The following is an 11,789-nucleotide window of genomic DNA, read 5'->3' as shown; positions in this document are numbered from 1 at the left end:
GGGTACTGCCGTATAGTGGGACGTATAAAGGACATGATCATGCGTGGAGGGAGAGAACATCTACCCTGCTGAGATAGAGAAGTTCCTTCACACCCATCCCAACAACGTACCCAGGAGGCCCAGGTGAGAACCACACCCATCCCAAGCGTACCCAGGAGGCTTGGGTGAGAACCACACCCATCCCAACGTGGGAGGCCCGGGGTGAGGAACCACACCCATCCCAAGCGTACAGGAGGCCCAGGACTCGGCACCACTAGGGCATTAGAGAATAGAACAGCACCACAGTAGCACCATACACAACCAAGTTACACAAATCTATCCAGGAAATGTTAGTACCAGAACCTTTCATTTCCTGTCTTAATTTCTCAATACTCATATCACCATATGATGTCCATACACAATGTCAACAGTAGGTATGGTTGGGTCAGTTTTCTGATTCCAGTGTATCCAGGTGATTATATTCTCTCCCTGTCCACCTCTCTTTCTCCCCAGGTGTTTATATTCTCTCCCTGTCCACCTCTCTTTCTCCCCAGGTGTTTATATTCTCTCCTGTCATGTCCACCTCTCTTTCTCCCCAGGTGTTTATATTCTCTCCCTGTCAACCTCTCTTTCTCCCCAGGTGTTTATATTCTCTCCCTGTCCACCTCTCTTTCTCCCCAGGTGTTTATATTCTCTCCTGTCAACCTCTCTTTCTCCCCAGGTGTTTATATTCTCTCCCTGTCCACCTCTCTTTCTCCCCAGGTGTTTATATTCTCTCCCTGTCAACCTCTCTTTCTCCCCAGGTGTTTATATTCTCTCCCTGTCCACCTCTCTTTCTCCCCAGGTGTTTATATTCTCTCCTGTCAACCTCTCTTTCTCCCCAGGTGTTTATATTCTCTCCCTGTCCACCTCTCTTTCTCCCCCAGGTGTTTATATTCTCTCCCTGTCAACCTCTCTTTCTCCCCAGGTGTTTATATTCTCTCCCTGTCCACCTCTCTTTCTCCCCAGGTGTTTATATTCTCTCCCTGTCAACCTCTCTTTCTCCCCAGGTGTTTATATTCTCTCCCTGTCCACCTCTCTTTCTCCCCAGGTGTTTATATTCTCTCCCTGTCCCGTCCACCTCTTTTCTCCCCAGGTGATTATATTCTCTCCCTGTCTTTCTTTCTCCCAGGTGTTTATATTCTCTCCCTGTCCTGTCCACCTCTCTTTCTCCCCAGGTGATTGGCGTGAGAGATGAGAGGTTAACAGGTGTGTGCCTGTATCAGACTGAAGGAGGGACAGGACTGTAACAGAGAGGGAGATCAGAAACTTCTGCAAGGGACAGGTGAGAGAGAAGGAACATGTCACCTGGGGATTATCCTAAGATGGTTATCCCACTGAGGTGAAGTCGTTTTAACCAGATGGTTATCACACTGGGTTGAAGTCGTTTTAACCAGATGGTTATCCCACTGAGTTGAAGTCGTTTAACCAGATGGTTATCCCACTGAGGCTGAAGTCGTTTTAACCAGATGGTTATCCACTGAGGTGAAGTCGTTTTAACCAGATGGTTATCCCACTGGGTTGAAGTCGTTTAACCAGATGGTTATCCCACTGAGGTGAGTCGTTTTAACCAGATGGTTATCCCACTGAGGTGAAGTAGTTTTAACCAGATGGTTATCCCACTGAGGTGAAGTCGTTTTAACCAGATGGTTATCCCACTGAGGTTGAAGTCGTTTTAACCAGATGGTTATCCCACTGAGTTGAAGTCGTTTTAACCAGATGGTTATATCCCAATGATGGTCGTTTTAACCAGATGGTTATCCCACTGAGGTGAAGTCGTTTTTAACCAGATGGTTATCCCAGATGGTCGTTTAACCAGATGGTTATCCCACTGATTGGTTATTAACCAGATGGTTATCCCACTGAGGTTGAGTCGTTTTAACCAGATGGGTTATCCCACTGAGTTGAAGTCGTTTTAACCAGATGGTTATCCCCTGGGTTGACTGATGGCCCACTGAGTTGAGTCGTTTTAACCAGATGGTTTAGATGGTTATCCCACTGGGTTGTTTTAACCAGATGGTTACGTTTCGTTTTAACAGATGGTTATCCCACTGAGTTGAAGTCATTTTTAACCAGATGGTTATCCCACTGAGGTGAAGTCGTTTTAACCAGATGGTTATCCCAGATGGTCGTTTTATCACTGGGTTGAAGTCGTTTAACCAGATGATGGATTTATCCCACTGAGGTGAAGTCGTTTTAACAGATTTATCAGATGGTTATTCGATGGTTATCCACTGAGTTGAACCAGATGGTTATCCCACTGGGTTGAAGTCGTTTTAACCAGATGGTTTATCCCACTGGGTTGAAGTCTCGTTTAACCAGATGGTTATCCCACTGAGGTGAAGTCGTTTTAACCAGATGGTTATCCCAGATGGTTATTAACCAGATGGTTATCACTGGGTTGAAGTCGTTTTAACCAGATGGTTTATCCCACTGAGTTGAAGTCGTTTAACCAGATGGTTATCCCAGATCCCAGATGGTTATCCCACTGGGCTGAAGTCGTTTTTAACCAGATGGTTATCTCAGATGGTTATCACTGAGTTGAAGTCGTTTTAACCAGATGGTTATCCCACTGAGTTGAAGTCGTTTTTTGGTTATCCCAGATGGTTATCCCATCCCCACTGGGTTGAAGTCGTTTTAACCAGATGGTTATCACTGGGTTGAAGTAGTTTTAACCAGATGGTTATCCAGATGGTTATCTGGGTTGAAGTCGTTTTAACCAGATGGTTATCCCACTGAGTTGAAGTCGTTTTAACCAGATGGTTATCCCACTGAGTTGAAGTCGTTTTAACCAGATGGTTATCCACTGAAATGAAGTGGTTTTAACCAGATGGTTATCCCACTGGGTTGAAGTCGTTTAACCAGATGGTTATTTTGATCCCAGATGGTTACCCACTGAGGTGAAGTAGTTTTAACCAGATGGTTATGGTTATCCCCAGATGGTTATCACTGGGCTGAAGTCGTTTTAACCAGATGGTTATCCCACTGGGTTGAAGTCGTTTTAACCAGATGGTTATCCCAGATGGTTATCCCACTGAGGGCTGAAATAGTTTTAACCAGATGGTTATCCCAGATGGTTATCCCACTGAGGCTGAAGTCATTTTAACCAGATGGTTATCCACTGGGTTTTTTAACAGATGGTTATCCCAGATTAGTTTATCCACTGGGCTGAGTTGAAGTCGTTTTTAACCAGATGGTTATCCCAGATGGTTATCCCTGGTGAAGTCGTTTTAACCAGATGGTTATCCCACTGAGTTGAAGTAGTTTTAACCAGATGGTTATCCCACTGGGCTGAAGTCGTTTTAACCAGATGGTTTATCCCACTGGGTTGAAGTCGTTTTAACCAGATGGTTTATCCACTGAGTGAAGTCGTTTTAACAGATGGTTATCCCACTGGGGTGAAGTAGTTTTAACTAGATGGTTATCCCACTGAGGTGAAGTCGTTTTAACAGATGGTTATCCCACTGAGTTGAAGTAGTTTTAACCAGATGGTTTATCCCACTGAGCTGAAGTCAACTAGATTTATCCCAGATGGAAATTTTAACCAGATCCCACTGAGTTGAGTCGTTTTAACCAGATGGTTATCACTGGGTTGAAGTCGTTTAACCAGATGGTTATCCCACTGAGGTTGAAGTAGTTTTAACCAGATGGTTATCCCAGATGGTTTTCCCAGATGGTTATCCCACTGAGGTGAAGTCATTTTAGCAGATGGTTTATCCCCACTGAGAGTTGAAGTCGTTTAACCAGATGGTTATCACTGAGGTGAAGTCGTTTTAACCAGATGGTTATCCCAGATGGTTATCCCACTGGGCTGAAGTCATTTAACCAGATGGTTATCCCACTGAGTTGAAGTAGTTTTAACCAGATGGTTATCACTGAGGTGAAGTCGTTTTAACCAGATGGTTATCCCACTGGGTTGAAGTCGTTTTAACCAGATGGTTATCCCACTGAGGTGAAGTCGTTTTAACCAGATGGTTATCCCACTGGGTTGAAGTCGTTTTAACCAGATGGTTATCCCACTGAGGTGAAGTCGTTTTAACCAGATGGTTATCCCACTGGGTTGAAGTCGTTTTAACCAGATGGTTATCCCACTGGGGTGAAGTAGTTTTAACCAGATGGTTATCCCACTGGGGTGAAGTAGTTTTAACCAGATGGTTATCCCACTGGGTTGAAGTCGTTTTAACCAGATGGTTATCCCACTGAGGTGAAGTCGTTTTAACCAGATGGTTATCCCACTGGGTTGAAGTCGTTTTAACCAGATGGTTATCCCACTGAGGTGAAGTCGTTTTAACCAGATGGTTATCCCATTGGGTTGAAGTCGTTTTAACCAGATGGTTATCCCACTGGGTTGAAGTCGTTTTAACCAGATGGTTATCCCACTGAGGTGAAGTAGTTTTAACCAGATGGTTATCCCAGATGGTTATCCCACTGGGGTGAAGTCGTTTTAACCAGATGGTTATCCCAGATGGTTATCCCACTGAGTTGAAGTCGTTTTAACCAGATGGTTATCCCACTGGGTTGAAGTCGTTTTAACCAGATGGTTATCCCACTGAGGTGAAGTCGTTTTAACCAGATGGTTATCCCACTGGGTTGAAGTCGTTTTAACCAGATGGTTATCCCACTGAGGTGAAGTCGTTTTAACCAGATGGTTATCCCACTGGGTTGAAGTCGTTTTAACCAGATGGTTATCCCACTGAGGTGAAGTCGTTTTAACCAGATGGTTATCCCAGATGGTTATCCCACTGAGGTGAAGTCGTTTTAACCAGATGGTTATCCCACTGGGTTGAAGTCGTTTTAACCAGATGGTTATCCCACTGAGGTGAAGTCGTTTTAACCAGATGGTTATCCCACTGGGTTGAAGTCGTTTTAACCAGATGGTTATCCCACTGAGGTGAAGTCGTTTTAACCAGATGGTTATCCCACTGAGGTGAAGTCGTTTTAACCAGATGGTTATCCCACTGGGTTGAAGTCGTTTTAACCAGATGGTTATCCCACTGGGTTGAAGTCGTTTTAACCAGATGGTTATCCCACTGAGGTGAAGTAGTTTTAACCAGATGGTTATCCCAGATGGTTATCCCAATGAGGTGAAGTCGTTTTAACCAGATGGTTATACCACTGAGGTGAAGTCGTTTTAACCAGATGGTTATCCCAGATGGTTATCCCAGATGGTTATCCCAATGAGGTGAAGTCGTTTTAACCAGATGGTTATACCACTGAGGTGAAGTCGTTTTAACCAGATGGTTATCCCACTGGGTTGAAGTAGTCGCTTTAACCAGATGGTTATCCCACTGAGGTGAAGTCGTTTTAACCAGATGGTTATCCCACTGAGGTTGAAGTCGCTTTAACCAGATGGTTATCCCACTGAGGTTGAAGTCGCTTTTAACCAGATGGTTATCCCACTGAGGTGAAGTCGTTTTAACCAGATGGTTATCCCACTGGGTTGAAGTCGTTTTAACCAGATGGTTATCCCACTGAGGTGAAGTCGTTTTAACCAGATGGTTATCCCACTGGGTTGAAGTCGTTTTAACCAGATGGTTATCCCACTGAGTTGAAGTCGTTTTAACCAGATGGTTATCCCACTGAGGTGAAGTAGTTTTAACCAGATGGTTATCCCAGATGGTTATCCCAATGAGGTGAAGTCGTTTTAACCAGATGGTTATCCCAGATGGTTATCCCAATGAGGTGAAGTCGTTTTAACCAGATGGTTATACCACTGAGGTGAAGTCGTTTTAACCAGATGGTTATCCCAGATGGTTATCCCAGATGGTTATCCCAATGAGGTGAAGTCGTTTTAACCAGATGGTTATCCCAGATGGTTATCCCAATGAGGTGAAGTCGTTTTAACCAGATGGTTATACCACTGAGGTGAAGTCGTTTTAACCAGATGGTTATCCCAGATGGTTATCCCAGATGGTTATCCCATTGTCCCACTGGGGTGGGGAGTCGTTTTAACCAGATGGTTGCTCCCATGGGTTGAAGTCGTTTAACCAGATGGTTATCCCACTGAGGTAAATCGTTTTTATGAATGGATTATCCCACTGAGGTGAAGGTGAAGTCGTTTTAACTAGTCTTTCGGTCAGTCCATCATTACCAAGCATCGGCAACATGTCTTATGTGAACGAGAAGCGTAACTCTTTATACTTGTTCCCAGATTTCTCACTTCAAGATCCCCCTCTGTGGTGTTTGTGGACAGCTATCCACTGACTGCCTCTGGAAAGGTAGGATGGCTTCATGACACTAAACAGATCAGGTTATCCAGGTTAATGATATTAAATACCCAGCACAGACTACTGTGTTGATCACCTCTGTGTTTGTCCTTTCCTGGGTCCAGAAGATCAAGCAGGGAGAGATGGAGAAGAAGCTGGGTCTGTGATTGACAGAAGGACCTAGACAGACTGGTTACAAAGGCTCTGTGTCTGTTACAGCAATATATTGCTATATTTCAATAAAACCAAGAGCAAAAAATAAAGTCTAAGCTCATGTTACGGTTCATGGTGATGTGCCTCAACTCTGTCAGCACTTATTTTTCAATATCTTTATTTCATTTTGCTCGAACAGACTGGACAACTAATTGTACATCATGACATGTGATCTTGGACTGATGTACGATAGTAAATCTCAGGTTCTTCATTTTAAACATGACATAAAGACATCTGAAATAAATAGAACTGTAATAATGCCAGACGTTGGTATGTACACATGTGTTGTTAGGCAGGATTACAATGCTTAGTTCAACCCTGTATATATGGGGACAGAGCAACAGGCTGACAGAGCAGCAGGCTGACAGAGCAGCAGGCTGACAGAGCAACAGGCTGACAGAGCAGCAGGCTGACAGAGCAGCAGGCTGACAGAGCAGCAGGCTGACAGAGCAACAGGCTGACAGAGCAGCAGGCTGACAGAGCAGGCTGACAGAGCAGCAGGCTGACAGAGCAGCAGGCTGACAGAGCAACAGGCGGACAGAGCAGCAGGCTGACAGAGCAACAGGCTGACAGAGCAGCAGGCTGACAGAGCAACAGGCTGACAGAGGCAACAGGCTGACAGAGCAGCAGCTGACAGAGCAGCAGGCTGACAGAGCAACAGGCTGACAGAGCAGCAGGCTGACAGAGCAACAGGCTGACAGAGCAGCAGGCTGACAGAGCAACAGGCTGACAGAGCAACAGGCTGACAGAGCAACAGGCTGACAGAGCAGCAGGCTGACAGAGCAACAGGCTGACAGAGCAACAGGCTGACAGAGCAACAGGCTGACAGAGCAACAGGCTGACATAGAGCTCAAGAGTGACATGGTAGAGGTGGGTGACATCTGTGACAACCCTCCTCTGTTTGCTGTATTCTTTTCTCTCTGCTCTCGTTTTCCTTATTAGGATGCAGGTGGGGCGGAGCAGAGAGTCGTCAGTGACAAGGGGCGGGCGGGTGTGTCCCAGGATCATGTTAAAGAATTAAATTCCTATACGTTTATTTAACCAATTCAATTAAACACTCTGCCCATTCTAAGAATTTGTAAGATACTTATTTACATAAAATGGACAGAGGCCAGTCTCAAAATCAATCAATAGCGTTTATTCTCGAGAGTACTGATCATGGTGCTACAGTTTACAAATAAAAGTGACGTCATAGGTTTTAAACTGTCCCTCCTCCACTCTGATACAACGGCAGTATAGTTCACAAGCCTCCCTCCTCCACTCTGATACAAAGGCAGTATAGTTCACAAGCCTCCCTCCTCCACTCTGATACAACGGCAGTATTATAGTTCACAAAGCATTCCTCCTCCACTCTGATACAAAGGCAGTATAGTTCTCGCCTCCCTCCTCCACTCTGATACAACGGCAGTATAGTTCACAAGCCTTCCTCTGCTCCACTCTGATACAAAGGCAGTATAGTTCACAAGCCTCCCTCCTCCACTCTGATACAACGGCAGTATGGTTCACAAGCCTCCCTCCTCCCTCTGATACAACGAGTATATTCTGACCTCCTCTCCACTCTGATACAACGGCAGTATAGTTCTGACCTTCCTCCTCCTCTGATACAACGGCAGTATAGTTCACAAGCCTCCTCCTCCACTCTGATCTAAAGGCAGTATAGTTCTGGCCCTCCTCCCATTCTGATACAACGGCAGTATGGTTCACAACCTCCCCTCCCACTCTGATACAAAGCGAGTATAGTTCACAAGCCTCCCTCCTCCACTCTGATACAAAGGCAGTATAGTTCACAAGCCTCCCTCCTCACTCTGATACAACGGCAGTATGGTTCACAAGCCTCCCTCCTCCACTCTGATGCGGCAGTATAGTTCCCAAGCCTCCCTCCTCCACTCTGATACAACGGCAGTATAGTTCTAACCTTCCTCCTCCACTCTGATACAACGACGAGTATAGTTCACAAGCCTCCCTCCTCCACTCTGATACAAAGGCAGTATAGTTCTGAAAGCCTCCCTCCTCCCACTCTGATACAACGGCAGTATAGTTCACAAGCCTCCCCTCCACTCTGATACAACGGCGTATGGTTCACAAGCCTCCCTCCTCCACTCTGATACAAAGGCAGTATAGTTCACAAGCCTCCCTCCTCCACTCTGATACAACGGCAGTATAGTTCACAAGCCTCCCTCCACTCTGATACAAAGGCAGTATAGTTCACAAGCCTCCCTCCTCCTCTGATACAACGGCAGTATAGTTCACAAGCCTCCCTCCACTCTGATACAAAGGCAGTATAGTTCACAAGCCTCCCTCCTCCACTCTGATACAACGGCAGTATAGTTCACAAGCCTTCCTCCTCCACTCTGATACAAAAGGCAGTATAGTTCACAAGCCTCCCTCCACCACTCTGATACAAAGGCAGTATAGTTCACAAGCCTCCCTCCTCCACTCTGATACAATGGCAGTATAGTTCACAAGCCTTCCTCCACCACTCTGATACAAAGGCAGTATAGTTCACAAGCCTCCCTCCTCCCTCTGATACAAAGGCAGTATAGTTCACAAGCCTTCCTCCTCCACTCTGATACAAAGGCAGTATAGTTCACAAGCCTCCCTCCTCCACTCTGATACAAAGGCAGTATAGTTCACAAGCCTCCCTCCTCCACTCTGATACAAAGGCAGTATAGTTCACAAGCCTCCCTCCACCACTCTGATACAAAGGCAGTATAGTTCACAAGCCTCCCTCCTCCACTCTGATACAAAGGCAGTATAGTTCACAAGCCTCCCTCCTCCCACTCTGATACAAAGGCAGTATAGTTCACAAGCCTTCCTCCACCACTCTGATACAAAGGCAGTATAGTTCACAAGCCTCCTCCTCCACTCTGATACAAAGGCAGTATAGTTCACAAGCCTTCCTCCTCCACTCTGATACAAAGGCAGTATAGTTCACAAGCCTCCCTCCTCCACTCTGATACAAAGGCAGTATAGTTCACAAGCCTTCCTCCTCCACTCTGATACAAAGGCAGTATAGTTCACAAGCCTCTCTCCTCCACTCTGATACAAAGGCAGTATAGTTCACAAGCCTCCCTCCTCCACTCTGATACAACGGCAGTATAGTTCTAAGCCTCCCTCCTCCACTCTGATACAACGGCAGTATAGTTCACAAGCCTCCCTCCTCCACTCTGATACAACGGCAGTATAGTTCTAAGCCTTCCTCCTCCACTCTGATACAACGGCAGTATAGTTCACAAGCCTCCCTCCTCCCACTCTGATACAAAGGCAGTATAGTTCACAAGCCTCCCTCCTCCCACTCTGATACAACGGCAGTATAGTTCTAAGCCTCCCTCCTCCACTCTGATACAACGGCAGTATAGTTTCTAAGCCTCCCTCCTCCACTCTGATACAAAGGCAGTATAGTTCCTGACAGCCTCCCTCCTCCACTCTGATACAACGGCAGTATAGTTCTAAGCCTCCCTCCACTCTGATACAAAGGCAGTATAGTTCACAAGCCTCCCTCCTCCACTCTGATACAACGGCAGTATAGTTCACAAGCCTCCCTCCACTCTGATACAAAAGGCAGTATAGTTCACAAGCCTCCCTCCTCCACTCTGATACAACGGCAGTATAGTTCACAAGCCTCCCTCCTCCACTCTGATACAAAGGCAGTATAGTTCACAAGCCTCCCTCCTCCACTCTGATACAAAGGCAGTATAGTTCACAAGCCTCCCTCCTCCCACTGTGATACAAAGGCAGTATAGTTCACCCTCCCTCCTCCACTCTGATACAAAGGCAGTATAGTTCACAAGCCTCCCTCCTCCACTCTGATACAAAGGCAGTATAGTTCACCCCCTCCCTCCTCCACTCTGATACAAAGGCAGTATAGTTCACAAGCCTCCCTCCTCCACTCTGATACAAAGGCAGTATAGTTCCCAAGCCTCCCACATCATCCACCATCGGTTTAGATCATTTACTACCAGCCCAGGTCTCCCCTGTGTAGATAAGCATTCTAGCCAGTCTGACGATAAGTTAATTCATTTTCTACCAAGGAACAGACAGTCTTTGTTCTGATTCTTGATTATATTTACACACATTATATTCAGTACTAGGATTATAAGATTCATACATCCATACAGTAACATAATAGTATTGTTTAGTCAGTCCTGATTGAAATGTATAAATCATTTCCCCATTCATGGAGGAGACTCCATGCAGACACACCTTTATAGATTGTGTTGTTTGCTTTGGCACCTTTCAACACCCAGCATTATCCACATGTATGCATGTAAAACACCCACACTACTGATTACCACTGTTCATTGTATTCAGTTGACTATATTTTGTCATTCATTGGTCTCCTTTTGTTAGGAACTTCGATCCGGTTCGTGACACATCATGTGATAAGCAAGCACTCCAAATGACAGTTCTAGCAGTTCTGGAAGAGGTGGAACAGTTTTTAGGCCAGTTTCCTGGACACAGATTGAGCTGAGGTCAAGCGGTGAATGTCAGGATGGCTTTCTCCGCCAGAAGAACGTTACAGGTGGTGTTTTATCCATGTGTGAGATCAAAACGGAACGTTGAAAAACGCAGGCAGTTTTTAAGATCCCGGCTGGACTCTTTAACCTGATTCAGCTAAACATGGCTGAGACTGGAAAGTATAGGCATCTATTGTTTATGTTGGTGAAGGACTACAAGCAATGAACAGAAAACATTAGTGGTTCTAAAGAAGACACACAGTCGGCCATTTTACATAGATTATATTAACCCTTAAAGCAGACACACAGTCCTTAATGAAAACAGATTATATTAACTTAACCCTTAAAGCAGACACACAGTCCTTAATGAAAACAGATTATATTAACTCAACCCTTAAAGCAGACACACAGTCGGCCATTTTACATAGATTATATTAACCCTTAAAGCAGACACACAGTCCTTAATGAAAACAGATTATATTAACTCAACCCTTAAAGCAGACACACAGTCAGCCATTTTACATAGATTATATTAACCCTTAATGCAGACACATAGTCCTTAATGAAAACAGATTATATTAACTCAACCCTTAAAGCAGACACACAGTCCTTAATGAAAACAGATTATATTAACTCAACCCTTAAAGCAGACACACAGTCGGCCATTTTACATAGATTATATGAACCCTTAATGCAGACACATAGTCCTTAATGAAAACAGATTATATTAACTCAACCCTTAAAGCAGACACACAGTCGGCCATTTTACATAGATTATATTAACCCTTAAAGCAGACACACAGTCCTTAATGAAAACAGATTATATTAACTCAACCCTTAAAGCAGACACACAGTCCTTAATGAAAACAGATTATATTAACTCAACCCTTAAAGC

At 45.0% G+C, this 11,789-nt stretch overlaps 1 long non-coding RNA gene across 4 annotated transcripts; it reads left to right on the top strand.

Annotated features, from left to right (window-relative positions):
- The first annotated feature begins 302 nt into the window (after positions 1–302).
- LOC127920088 (uncharacterized) lies at positions 303–1,054 on the top strand. Of its 4 annotated transcripts, none has more exons than XR_008105072.1 (4): positions 303–492; positions 579–660; positions 701–823; positions 906–1,054. It is a non-coding gene; the product is annotated as an uncharacterized LOC127920088 (long non-coding RNA). The 4 variants fall into 4 exon arrangements; XR_008105070.1 differs by having other exon boundaries at positions 303–533; XR_008105071.1 differs by lacking the exon at positions 579–660 and having other exon boundaries at positions 303–533.
- The last annotated feature ends 10,735 nt before the right edge of the window (positions 1,055–11,789 follow it).

Source organism: Oncorhynchus keta, unplaced genomic scaffold (assembly GCF_023373465.1).
Source record: "Oncorhynchus keta strain PuntledgeMale-10-30-2019 unplaced genomic scaffold, Oket_V2 Un_contig_18304_pilon_pilon, whole genome shotgun sequence".
Taxonomy (NCBI): Eukaryota; Metazoa; Chordata; class Actinopteri; order Salmoniformes; family Salmonidae; genus Oncorhynchus; species Oncorhynchus keta.
This window is presented reverse-complemented; position numbering and strand designations above follow the sequence as displayed.